Source organism: Aedes albopictus, chromosome 3 (genome assembly GCF_035046485.1).
Source record: "Aedes albopictus strain Foshan chromosome 3, AalbF5, whole genome shotgun sequence".
NCBI lineage: Eukaryota > Metazoa > Arthropoda > Insecta > Diptera > Culicidae > Aedes > Aedes albopictus.
In genome coordinates, this window is record NC_085138.1 from 166,760,605 (window position 1) to 166,775,129 (window position 14,525).

Here is a 14,525-nt window from a genome sequence, read left to right on the forward strand (position 1 = left end):
TGTTTGTGACGAACAATGAGAAGTCGTCGTCGTCATCTGTAGTGCGCTTCTTCTCATTACTTTTCGTGTGTGGGGCATTTATTTCGGTTTCGTTGCATGGTTTGGACGATGAGATGGGTGTCGAATGGAGCAGCGAAACACCACTCGAGGATGCTGCTGTAGCCGGTAGCGTAGCTTTCGAAATCATTTCCAGAATTCCCGCCACAGATGATTTCAGTTCTTCCACTTCTTCTTCAATCGTTTTTGCATTCGTCGTTTTGCTCGAAGGGTCGGACAAGATACCATCTCTCGCTCTCCGAAACTTATCCATACAGATATCGCACATCCAAATGATGTTCAACGAGAGGGTGCACACATCTTCTTCGCTTAGTCCAACACAATTAGCGTGATATAGTCCCGCACAATCTCCTTCGCAAACTGTGAATAATTCGGTAGTAGAGTCCACACTTATGGAGCATTTTCGGCATCTTCTATCTCTTTCCATCGCCGATCAGAAATGGCAGTTAAGTTACTGCTGAAGTTATATGGAGCAAAAGAATTTCGTATTTTCGTTATTTCCTGAATTGTAACGATGTCCACGGCACTAAACTGGCACAACTATGATTATACACGATTGTCCGAACTAAACATAATTGTATCAACGTTAAAAAACAATCAAAAAAGCAATCGATTGAGGAGCAAAAGCAGCTTCGTGATAAACGTTACGGCACGACACGAATGTTAGACATATTCGGATTCCTTGTAAAATTTCCTATAAGTATGATTTGTTGAACAGTAAGTTTTGATTGAATAAGTATGTTAAAAATTAGAATTAGTAGCGTGACGTTACAACGTTGTAACGTCACGCTACTAATTCCCATTTTACATATACTTTTCCAATCAAAACTTACTGTTCAACAGATCATACTTATTGGAAATTTTACCAGGAATCCGAATATGCAAAAATATTTGAGGGATTTCGCTCGAATTTATGAGTTATAGTAAAAAATCTGCTCAAAAAGGCGTCAAAACGTTGTAACGTCACGGTAGAATGTGTCAACTATTGTTATTCCTTTACATGTTGAAACATAAACACATGCATGCGGTTCGTTGGTTATAATTATTTTCACAAGCATCGGATCGCTTTGCGGTTTTCAACTAAGTTTTTCAGAACATTTTAGGCTATAATTTTATAGTATCAGTTAAAAAGTTTCAGACAAACTTTTTCAACTTATGAGAAAAATGCGAAAAAGTATGTTTTCCCATACAAATTTCAATTGCAATGCGCAAATTGTAGACGCAACCGATCGTGCTCAAATTTTGCACAGATACTCAGGACCAGAGATGGAATCCTCCTCAGAGCAAAACAAGAGAACAAAAAATCTGCACCACGCTCCCGCATCCAATGCCAGAGCGGCTTCTCTCGGTTTCTTTCACCTTCCTGCTTGCAGCTTGTGACACCGAAACATGTGCGGATTTGTTTGCACAAAAAAGTGCGTTTGCTCAAAATTGAGGCACTTTGTGCACCGGGAGTTAACATAAATATACTTATGCTCATAAAATCAATAATTAACAAGCGTACAAGTATTTATGTATGCAATTGTGTCATGCAATGCGAACGGAACGATCATACTGCGCAATACGCCGGTGAAATTGCCGAACAACTTTGCGGGAGCCTCAAAAATGATGCACAAAAATGTTTCTCTTTGTGCTGATTTTTGTGTTTCGACGTTTCTCTTTGTTTTCGCATGCTTCCTCCTTACGCTACGCTCTCGCACAAATGATAGCGGTGGGAGCGTACAAAGATAAAGAGAACAAAAACATGCATTTGAGGCACATTGCGGGAGCAAATGACAAGCCTGCTCAAGACCCGAAATGGAACAAAAAAAGCTTTGATCTAAGAAAACGGTTCTGTGGGTCATCGGAACCGTTTTCTTAGATCAAAGCTTTTTTTGTTCCGTTTCGGGTCCTGAGTATCTGTGCAAAATTTGAGCACGATCGGCCTCACATTTCATATGTATAAGAAGGGGCCCAGACCAAAATATGTACATTACAGAGGAATTATCCTTCTAAATTCGACGTATAAGATACTGTTGCGTGTCCTGCCAAGTGTTCAGATCACACACGAAGAGTTTTTGAGGCTGTTCATAAACCACAGACATCCCCTTTCCTTGTATTTTAGGCTGACGATTTATACATTGGTGTAGCTGGCATTTTCCGCAGGGAGCCCAGAAAGGCCAAGAATATACAAGATAAATGAGTATAGATACATACCATAGAATAAAAATAGAAAGAATACCTTCTCTTCCCTTTTTCTATATAAACGTCAAACGACAAAACAAGTGGCGCTCTCTAAGCGTATCAAGGTGGAAGCTCTCTGTAACAGTGTTCGTGATTTGTCATAAAAGAAGGTGGTGTGCGTATGTTTGGTATCCGCATACAATCTGTAACACACACTGCCGCACGAAGGCTGAACCTTCATCCGCAGCTAGCATTGCGGTAGTGTCCCCCCGAGCATCAGCGGAGTGGGCATTCTTGATATTCTTATTCTTTGTACATACGCTTTTATGAGAATACGAAACCATCTTTGCAATTCAAAATAGAAAGACAATTGAATGTATAAATAACACAGCGTAACAAAAAATAACTTTTTGTTTGTCTCAAGAGCAAACTTATGTGTCTCCGAAGGATTTTGGGCCGCTGAATCCGAATCCGGGCTCAGATTTGCTTTAACACGTCACAATTTTGAGCTATACCTCAATTTATAGGACAAAATATGCGATTTTGGGTTTTTCTGACTGCAAGCCATTAAGCAAGGAAATATTTTTTTAAGCAATCAAAAGGTTAATTGGTCAATTAACATCTAAATTAACGACTCAAGCAAAATATTTCGTTTTACCAAATCGAATTCGATAGTTTTAAGCGATTTATGATAGGTTAGGTACGATATTTCCCATACAAGTCACCCTCCAAAAGTTGAATGCAAGTTTTCATACTAACATAAAATGCTTGAATCTTTCAAATTTGATTAGGTAAAACGAAATATTTTGCATGAGTCGTTAATTTAGAAGTTAATTGGCCAATTAACCTTTTGATTACTTAAAAAAAATATTTCCTTGCCTAATGGCTTGCAGTCACAAAAGCCCAAAATCGCATATTTTGCCCTATAAATTGAGGTAAGCTCAAAATTGTGACGTGTTGGAGCGAATCTGAGCCCGGATTCGGATTCAGCGGCCCAAAGTCCTTCGGAGACACATAAGTTTGCTCTTGAGACAAAAAAATGTTGCGCTGTGTAATGTATAAAGAATCTAGAAAATTTTCTAGAATATATGAAAACTTTCAAATAAAGTGTTCATCTTCTTCCAGAATAAGTTATCTTGGATCTTCCTTTTTCGAGCATTCTTCCAGCAGTTCTGGGAATTCTTCATAAGTTTCTTCGGTGACTTTTCAAGGAGTTCTTTCTCAGAAACCTTAAGTAGTTTCTTAGAGTCTTTCTTGGATTCCTCTAGGAAATGCTTCGAGGATTTTCTCAAGGTTTTCATTACGAATACCTCCTGAAGTTTTATCTGGGATTCCTCCAATTTTAGCTAAGGTTTCCTAGAAAGTACTTCTGCGATTTATCCAAAGATTCAAAGATTCCTCTTTCTGAGAATTTCAATCTACTTGAATGCTTTCGACTGCCGGGAGTTTGTACTGGGAAACTTTTCGGCTTTCAGTCTTTATAGCGGTCAGAACTAAAGCATGTTTTCTACGTCCAACGTTTCGATTGTATATTCAACCTTCTTCAAGGGTTCTATAACAGAATTGGACTGAGTTACATTAACAAAGATACACATAATCACATTTGCTTACAGAAAAGTTTGTGAATATAAAACCCAAATACTTAAAAGAGTCAAAGTGGACCTTCCAGATTGAAAAGCATGCGTTCTAAGCATTTCTGAAAAAAGGGCCACTCTCTGCTTATTTCTATGATACACGAGCCACATTCGGAATAAACTTTACTTAACAGTGATATTCCACCAAGATTTAGGAACATAGATTGCTTCAAAACTGTTTTTTTTTTCAAACCATGTTTCAAATAATCAAATTCCTTCTAAAGTAAAATAGGATATCCTGGAACCTGGAATTCGTTAGCTCTTCTGGATTTAAATGACACAAAAAGAGAAACCTCTGAGTTTGAGCCAAAAATATTGAGATTCAGAGGTGGCGCAATCGCCTCAAAGTTGAATTTTCGAGTAATAAAAAGGTGTTTTCACTTCAAGTGCCATAACTTTCTCAATTTTCAACCGATTTTCAATCTTTTTTTATGAATTTCTTATAAATTAAATTTCGAATAAACTCGTAGAACTTTATTTTTTTTTCCAAAGTCACACAAAACATGAGTTTTTGAAGATTAAATTTTTTTTACTCGAAAATTCAACTGTGAGGCGATTGCGCCATCTCTATATTTCAGGATTTTTGGCTCAAACTCAGAAATTTCTCTTTTTTTGTCATTCGAATCCAGAAGAGCTTTCGAATTCCAGGTTTCAACAACTTTTGAGAAATAAGCCGCAGCCTATTTTATACACATTCCAAAAATTGCTCATCGGATGTGTAATCGCGTGAAATCGCCATATGGTAAACATTTAAACTTTTTTTCAGCTCGATAGTTCAGCAGACCGGAGAGCTTTCTTGTAGGCCTTACGAGCCGACAAGAAAGCCTCCAATTCAGTCAAACGACGGCTGTTCCAACTCTTTCTAAATTTTTGCCAGATCTTGACGCAAATAGAGCTCCACTATACGCTTGGCGCTTAAACAGTAAACAAATCTAATTAACACGCAATATTTTGCATATCTACTTTTGATCGCTACTGTAAGGGGTCAACGTGTTTGAGCTGCTCCGAGATCAATGATGCTCGTGATGCAACCAGCGCTCGCTCACACTGCTGGCTGTCTACCGGGTTCAAACCGCGCACATGTTAGCCCGACCGACCGCCAGAGAATCCAAACATCACACCGCGAACCGAGTTCGGAGGTGTCTCCAGTCTACCGGACCAGACGCTTATTGGTAGCTACGAATAGACGAAAATGTTATGCGTCCGTTTTTTTTTTTTTGCTGATGTTGTTGATCACTTCAACGCCGATATCAAGTGTTTCTCTCAAGTACAAGTGCTGCCGAATGGCGGCAGTGATCTTGGCAGTTGGTCATTTATCTCGAATGTTTACGAGCGCATAACCGTGAAATCCGTGCATGGTCGTCGTCGTCGTCGTCATCGTCATCGGGCCTAATGGAGTGTGGCGTCGGGTTCGAGCTTCGGAGGCGTTGCAATTTTGGAAGCTGTGATCTCCTCTTGCCTCGGGGCTTGGGGTACGTCCAATTAGAGTGCTCTTTATTTTAACTTTATATGCTTTGGAATGGTCACGTGCGTGCTTATATGTCGGAATAATTGCAGTTGACACTGCCTGTCAGGCGATAAGTAAGAACAAGTTTGACAAGCCCCCACCGGAGATGAATGTCATTTCGAGTTATTGAAATGGAAGTAACATTATGATACTCAATAGTTAGTCACACTATTTGCTAGTCTAATTGCAACATTTGTAGAACAGAATATTTATTCATACATCACTAATGAGAACCTTGTGAGTACTTTGAGTATTTTAGCGAAGCGTACTCCACATCAGTGCTCACATCACAAATTTCACGTGACATTAGAATATTGCCAATGGAACGTCCCTTAGCGAGAAAAGTCATCGGGGGATGTGTGTTTCGGTGACCATTCTTGGATTCGTGTAGGTTAGATTATATAGAGATCGTTGCAAACTTTCATCTCACACAAAACCCATTCCAAAATTCGTTGAGATATGCGAGATTTTGGTATTTTTACCCATTTTCTGCAATAAAGGGAAAACTCAAAATCAATCAACTTATTCAATAGTTGTTAAAAAAGTAATCCAAAAATCATGAAAAGATAGTCCTTCAGTCCCTTGTCATGATACAATAATCCAAATTCGTTTACTTTTGTCAAATGATGACAGAAATAAGTTAACTTGTAGCAGGTACTTTACGGTTCTCAATGTTCAAACACTTATTCTGAGAATTTTTTTTGCAATTTCTCATCGTAATAGGCTGTTTTACCTCACGCAAATCTGACAGGAAAAGGCCTACTTTCCCACACCAAATTAACAGTGCTGTAATGGTTCATTACAGCACTGATTTGCATTGCGTAATGAACCATTTACAGCACTGTTTTCAGTTTTGGTCAACCTCTTGATGCTTTCTGGACGCAGTTTTGAAAAATTGTGACAACTGCACAGTATAACCTGTTATGTTCAGATTTTCTTAAACAAGGCTATGAACATCATTGTGCAGTTTGATGAAAAAGTTTTGTTAGAAACTATCCTCAAGCGGTAATTTCTGAAATTTCAAAAAACGTTGTACGCAACTCGGTGCAGAACTCGATTTTTACAGCACTCGTCGTAATTATATCCAACTTGGCAAGCCTCGTTGGATAAATGTACGACTCGTGCTGTAAAAATCGTCATTCTGCACCTTGTTGCGTAAACTACTATTACAGTTGTGCCCCTATTGCAGGAAATCAACGATATGTCGTTTTTCTCGATACCTTGACGATCTGCTAAATAACGGAAACGTCTCCAGAGGAACGTATCTGCACAACGTACTATGATCGGATGGGAAAATCACACTAGTTTTCAAAACGAAACGGAAGTCGTGAACTTTTATCTAATATTTTTCCGTGAATAATAAAGTGTCGATAGAAAATACACGGACAACGTCGTTAGCTTTCGGCTGTACAGACTGTTTAAAAATTGATACTAGACAACGGACAAACGGAGCAGTAAAAAACAGTAAAAAAATCAGCTCAATCTGATCGGAGAATGAGATGTATGCATGTTTTGTTTTATCTTAAGGCAACGTTTCTTAAAAATACAACAAAAATCGATTTCAAATTGTCAGTCTTGTATGGGAATTCGAAAAATTTCCGCTTTAATGAATCTTTTCCTTCAGGGCATGATGCAGCACCAAAAATGATTTTCGAGTAAAAAAATGAAGCGAACTGGTGTTACGGGTGAAATTTATTAAAGTTATTAAAATTATGAAAAAATAATGTTACTAAAAATCGATGTAAGCTACTCCGTACTTACAAAAGAAGCTGCATAAGAGTTTATGGAGCAAACGCATGCGAAATAAAGCTCTTCTAAACTCTAAACTTTTGATATTTCGTTAGTTGGGCTGCCATAATAATTTCTTGTAATTTTTTTTTCTTTGGAATTTTTGGCAGTTTTGTCTCTTCATCATGAGGGGTGTTTATCAGCAAAGTTCACTAAAATTTGACCGTTTAGTCCGATAGAAAAAGTTGTGTGGCCATTTTTGAGTTTGCATTCAACAGGTTTTAGAAAACACCCTACAATAAAGAGAACATATGATTTTTTTTTTCAAGATTATTCACCGATTACAATATTATAAAGAGATACTCTCAAAAATTACAATAGCTTTTTTTCAGTGTTCCATCAGAAACTCCTACAAGAATTCTCCCGGAAACGTTTTATATTTAAAGTTTTCGGAGCTTTGCATTAAATTTTCTTCCTTGAGGATGTCTTTAAAAATATTCCAAAAGTTCTTAATAAAACATCTCACTATTTGGTAAGAAATGCCAAAAATGAAGCTTTTGTTCACATTTGTAGGATTACTTTGCGGTCTCCAGGAAGTTCAACTAATTATGAAAAAAATCTTTTAGATTAAAAAAACTAAACAAAAGGTACAGGAGGTAGCCAAAATGTTTGGATAGGCAACTTTTGTTTCTCTCACAAAAAAGTTCAACATGCTGTAACTTTTCATAGAGTACATAAAAAAATCTCAAATTTCGACTGTTTGTCAACCTTTTATACAATGTGCATCATTGCTACAAATTTTATCTCGATTGATTAATCTTTCGCAAAGTTAGAACCTTTCGGGTTAAACACTATTTTTTAGACAACTTATTTTTGAGCTGTCATATCTCGGAAACCAGGGAACAGAATTGAATGAAATTTTGAACGTACACTAACAATATATAATCGGAGATGAACCAGCACCTGGCTGAAAATCTCGATAATAAAGATAATAATAATAATAACAATATATAAATGCTTCACATAAGTACTTTTTGAACGTTGAAAAAAGTTATCACGGATTGACACTTTTTGGGTTTTTCTCGAAAAAATGTATTTTTTTACATCAATGCCAATAAATTTTAGTGTTAATATCCAATGATTTTCCACTTCTATTCTCAAGTTATCTCTAATCAGATATATTAGAGCCTATTTAGATTAAAGGGAGAACACATTAAGTAGTTTTTGTGTGGTATTGTAAATTTGACTTTTAATTTCAACCCGGTATAACTTAATTCGCCGTGAGAAAAAACTACATTTTATGACGTCATATTAAAAATTAATATATTGTTGATAAACGTTAAAATTTTTATTCAATTCGGTTCACTGGTTTCCGAGACATGACAGTTTTTTTTTTTTTTTTTTAAGATTTTCCAAAGGTAATGTCAGAAAAATTACCAAATGAATTCTCAAGAGAATTGCCGAATGTATTTTCGAAAGAATTCATAAAGAAATTTTCACGGCAATGTCTGAAGAAATTTCTGAAAATCTAAGAAATTGCCGTAAAAAATCTCATTGAAATTCTCAAAATATTTGCTAAAAGAATTACTAAAATAATTGCCGAAGGAAATTCCTCAGAAATTACCGATGTATAAACTGCAGTAATAACCAAAGAAGTTTTCCAAATAGCTTAGCAATTATTGAGGGGTTATATATGTTGAGGTCGGGAAAAACTTTTTTTTTTTATTCTTTTATCTTAACCCTTGAAGCCGGATTTTTTCCAAGCGTAGTTTTGGTATTCAATAGTATAAAAACGGTAGAATATTATGCGGAATATTTTTCTGAACATCCTAGGTCATCCAAACTATTCTTGAGTTTAAATCCTTAAGTCTACGGGTGTAACGGTAACTTCTTTCATTGTACAAAGCTACGATTTGTAATCTATCATGTTCAGTAAGTTCTTCTGACAGTATCAAATCAGTTGGGATATCCTAGGTCATCCAAACTGTTCTTGAGTTTAGATCCAAAAGTCTGAGGGTGTAACGGTAACTTCTTTCATTACTCAAATGTACGATTTGTAATCTATCATGTTCAGTAAGTCTTCTGAAAGTTCAATAGACAGTATCGAATCAGTTGGGATATCCTAGGTCATCATCATGGATGTAACGGTAACTGCATTCATTATACAACGCTTCGATTTGTAATCTATCATGTTCAGCAAGTCTTCTGAAAGGTAAATAGACAATATCAGATCAGTCGGGGTATCCTAGGTCATCCAAACTGTTCTTGAGTTTAGATCATAAAGTCTACGGGTGTAACGGTAACTTCTTTCATTAAAAGCTACGGTTTGTGATCTATCATGTCCAGCAAGTCTTCTGAAAGTTACAGTGGTTGTTTTTATCAACTAACCTTCATAACAGTAAGAAGCCCATAATATCCCAAAAATATATAACCACGCGCATTGTTTCTCTAACTGCTTTGGTAAGTACAGTGAATTATATAACACATTAACGTAGTGGCAAAATCTATTATCACAAGACCTGAAGCTATGGCCTCTGGAGTAGTGATGCTGATCTGGAATATCTCAAAACTATCTTGAAATGACTCATGATATGCCAGAGGGATTACAGATTATAGTCTAAAGTTAATTGTGAGAATAACTACTGTTACTATCAAGAGCTGAACTTCAGGATAGTTTGGACGACCCTCAATGTCCCAAAGGTTCATAATAATATATAGAAGACTTCAGGTTGGTCCAGTCACCGCTATTGATTATGAAACGTTACTCAGTATGTCAGATATAGCTGATGTTACGAGTGTAGACCTGAAGTTCTGAATTCATATACAGTTTGGCTGACCTGAAAGGAAAATTCCCATAGTGTTTCTAAATGACATTTGAGATTTCAAGAGCTTCACGGATCTCAGCAGATTATGCTATGGTATTATTTATGGTGAAAACACATGAAGTTTTTTAAAGATTTGAAGGACTTCATTATAGAACATTTTAGACGACCGTGAATGTCCCAAAGGTTTATAATAAAAATTAGACTTAAGATTGCTCCAGTAGCTGCGGTTGATAATGCAGCGTTACTTAGTATAACAGATATGGATACTGTTACGAGTGTAAACCTGAAGTCCTGAACTCCAAGGTTGTTTGGCTGACCTGGAATATCCCTGTAGTGTCTCTGAATGACTTTTGAGATTTCAAGAGCTCCGCGGACCGCAGCAGATTATACAATACTATTATATATGGTGAAAACACATAGTTATTCTTGTAGATTTGAAAGACTTTATTATAGAACATTTTGGACGACCCTAGATGTCCCATAGGATTATAATAAGCTAGTAGACTTCAGATTGTTCCAGTAACTGTAGTTGATTATGCAGCGTTTCTCAGTATAACAGATATGGATACTGTTACGAGTGTAGATCTGAAGTCCTGAGTTCCAAGGAAGTTTGGCTTACCTGGAATATCCCTATAGTGTCTATAAATGACATAGTAGATGTCAAGAGCTTCACAGATCTCACTAGGCTATGCAATGCTATTAATTGTGGCGGAAATACATAAATTTATTTTTGAAGATTTGAAGGACTTCACTATAGGGCAGTTTGGAACACTTAGAACATCCCAGAATAAAAAGTACCTTGTGATATTCTTGACAAAGGCTAAATGGACACATATACACGAAACCCACATCCAAATTCAGCTTCCGGAACAACTGGTATGTCAGTTATTTCGTTTTTCCAAATTTCATGGTGTTCAGGATGTACTAGGTTAACAATAAAGTCCCAAATGCAAATATCCCCATTTTTCCCTAATAGAGGACTCAATTTGCAACAACTTTGCCGAAGACAGTATTCTGTTTTATCAAATGGGTGAATTCATACAGCCGTTTCTATGTTGGGGTCGTATATGACCCCTCCGGCTCCAAAGGGTTAAAGCATGGGTTCTCAAAAATAGTGTGTTAACTTTTCAGAGAGATCCAAGCAATAGAAGCAAATATTTTTTTCCATCAAAAAAGTGATTTTTTAACAAAAATCAAAACCATTTGCAGAAGATTTTTTGACTTGTTCCGATCATTCATGGACCGTACAAGGTCTTCCAGAAACGGGTTTAAAAACCATGTCTACGTAGTTTTACACAAATTCAAACTTTTACTTATTTTCACGTACCTCAACATATATAACCCCATAAAGTAAAGTGACCACATATATTTTGCACTGATGTGGGACACAGTTTTACATAACAAGTTTTTCAATGGTTCAATGACGCAACAAACACTCATCAACAAAAACTTAATAGTATTAAAATACAGATTGCAGGCGTAACAAATAGAAAAATTAAAATAATCCAAAACAAAGCACCAAATTGAAAAATAACAATAATGCAAGACGTCAGTCCTTAAAATGTTAGTTAGAAAGTTTACAATCAAAATTCATCAGAAGTTCTCTTTTGGTATTTTTTTAGAGATCCTTGTGAATGAATTTCACAAAAAATTAAAGAGAATTCTTTCGAAATACCTGAAATTTCTTTTCATGAAAAACTTCTAAAATTACTGGAGAAAATTTAGGAAAAGTTTTTGACAAAACTGTAACGTTTATACAATTGCCTTGGAATATCTGTTGACGGGAATCCTGGAGAAACCTTAAAAAAGTATAAAAATCCATGCAAAAGAATAGATAGTGAGAACTTTAGCATTCCTAGATGAATTGCTAGAAGAGTTCCTGAAGAAATCCTTAAAAACAGGGAAAGTTCTGTATCAATTTTAAATTACCTTGCTCAAGAAATTCTTGATGGGTCTGTAACAAGTAAATTTTGAAAAAAAAAAACGATCAAGGTGTTTTTTCAGTATTTTGCTGAAAGATTCGTATTTAACGCAATTGGACGTTCCAATGAACTTTTCATGCATTACTAAAAAAAATCTCAAAATAATTCTTTAAGAATTCAGATTATTACACTAAATTCATGCTCGCTTTCAAAGTTCTACTATTTTTCTGCGAATCCAGCTACTTTTGATATGCTTCTCTTGGGACCTGTAATACTCAGAGAAAGCCCTGTAGGTTGTTCAAGTGTGGGTGTATGTATCGATATCGATATCGATATTGTTGAAAAAATATAAACGAAAGTTCTGGCAAGAAGTCTTCAAATTCAATTGCAGAGCAATTTTATTAGAATCAAGCAATATGCGTGCAAATTAGCATCAAGGTAAAATTCACGAATTAAAAGAAACAGAAAAAATCAAGCAAAATGAGCCACGTTGATTCATGAATAAAAAGTTATTTTTGTTTACTAGGCATTTAGTTTTTTTTCCGATGTTTGCATTTAAGAAGAACGGAAGACATTCAACATTTTTGTCAGATACATCTGTCGAGGAAAACAAAAATTTAACGTTTGTTGAAACCCGAGACATGTTAGAGACACTTCACAATGCGGGGCTGTCCCGCACAATCCGGGTCGCCTGGTCATTTTACCTTAAAGGAACTGCTGCAAAAAATCCCTATGTAATTTCTGAAACAAACTTCAAAAGAATTGTCGAAGACATTGCCGTTAAAAAAAAGTAGAACCGGTTATTAATTGAAAATTTTCCAAAAAACCAGCTAATCTGGAGGCCTGTTGGCAGAGCCGTAGCGTGGTCCCATGGCACCCTTGGCAAGTATCCAGATTGGCACCTCACGACAGTTGGACTTTGTAAATTTGCAAAAAAATTTGATTATTTATTTTTTAAAGTTCGATTTTGGTGTTTTGAAAGAACAAATTAACCGATTTTTTTATTTTCTTTGTTTTTTTGTTCATGTATTTCTTTCGGAATTTCAATGGGAATCGTCCAAAAATTTTCCAAAATTTATTTCTCTTATACGAAGTACGAACAAATTTTGAATTTCAAGAATCACACCAAGGCCAGCACAATAATAAGAAATGACATTTCAGATTCCTTACATAAAATGTGCACAAATTTCATGAAGATATCTATGCAATATTTTTTTCTTTTCTTGATTTTTTGCTCATCAGAATTTGGTTTAAAAAAATGCCGAGTCAAGTACGAGACACTGAGAAGACCATACAGTTGAGGTCGAAATACGTATCTGTCGAAGGATACAGATACTTAGTGGAATTAAAAGGAACAGTATCTATCCGATTTTCTTTCTACTTAAAAAAAAACTAATTGAGTTTTAGGGGATTTCAGGAAAACTCAAACGAACTATTTTACATATTTTCAGCAACTTTACCAAAGGATTTTTCTGAAGTTTAATCAACATAATTTTCCAGCAAATCTGTAGGAAAAATTTCAGTAATCGCTAGACAAACTATGGACCGGAGTTACTGAATGAAATTACGCAGGAACCTCTGAAGGAATTCTGCTGGAATTTTTGGTTCACATGAAAATCCGAGAGATATTTCAGTAAGAATTTCCAATGGAACTCATGTACTAATTCTTACCAGAATTCCTGGAGTAGTTCGTGAAGAAATATCTGATGAAATTCCTGTAAAAGTTTGTGGGGAAACACTACTGACTGGGAAGATTTTTTTTGAAATCCCTGCAAATGTTGCATAGGAATCTTTTGGCAATACTGAAAAAAAATCCTAGAAGGTTTTATGAAGAAATCCCGGAAAAATTCCTAAAGGAATCCATCGAAGGCTTTCGAAAAAATCCTTTGGAGAAGTTTTCTATAAAATATTTGAAATATTTTTCAACGAAAAATCCAGAGATGTTTTTTAAAAAAATTCAAAATTCATGGTTTTTTGGTAAAAAAAATATTAGGAAATTAATGAAAGGTTTTCTAGGGAAATTCCAGCAGAAATGTATGGTGCTTGGAACAATTTCGGAAGGGACCAATAAAATGTTTTCGAAGCAATTTTAGAGCTTTCTTTTTTCTAAAGGATTCTATAGAAGACTTTTTGAAAAAAAAAAAACTTCGATCAAATTACTAAAGTAATCAGTAGACGATTTTCTAAAAAAAATATCTGGAAGAATTGCTAAAGGAATCTCTGGAGGGTTTTCTAAATAAATCTCAGAAGGTTGTCCAATTGGAATCTTTGGTGAGATTACTGAGTTATTGTATTGAAGGGTTTAAAAGCAATCTTTAAAAGGTATTTTTGAAGGAATCTCTAAAAGAATTTTTGAAAGAAATTCTGGAAAATTTCTAAAGAAATTTATTGAAGATTTTGCAAGAAAAAACCCAAGAAAAAATAAAATAGAAGTATTGAGAAATATAAGCTTTTTGAAGGAATCTGTGGAATTTTTTTTAAAAAGTATCCTGGAAGAACATATAAAAAATAATCCTTGAAAAATGTTTTGAAAGAATATCTGCTGAAATTCCTTGACGAAGCCATAGAAAGTTATCTTATAAAACACTTAGAAAAGTATCAGGAGGAATCCATTGACTAACTGCTTAACAAATTCCTAGATAACGCCCTGAATTTGAAAGGAACAAGGCGGTAATATTTCAGTAAATGC

At 35.5% G+C, this 14,525-nt stretch overlaps 1 protein-coding gene across 2 annotated transcripts in view; it reads left to right on the top strand.

Annotated features, from left to right (window-relative positions):
- LOC109402751 (neuropeptide SIFamide receptor) overlaps positions 1-14,525 on the top strand; it is a 772,929-nt gene that overhangs the window by 623,846 nt on the left and 134,558 nt on the right. The gene's annotated exons all lie outside the window — the stretch shown is intronic.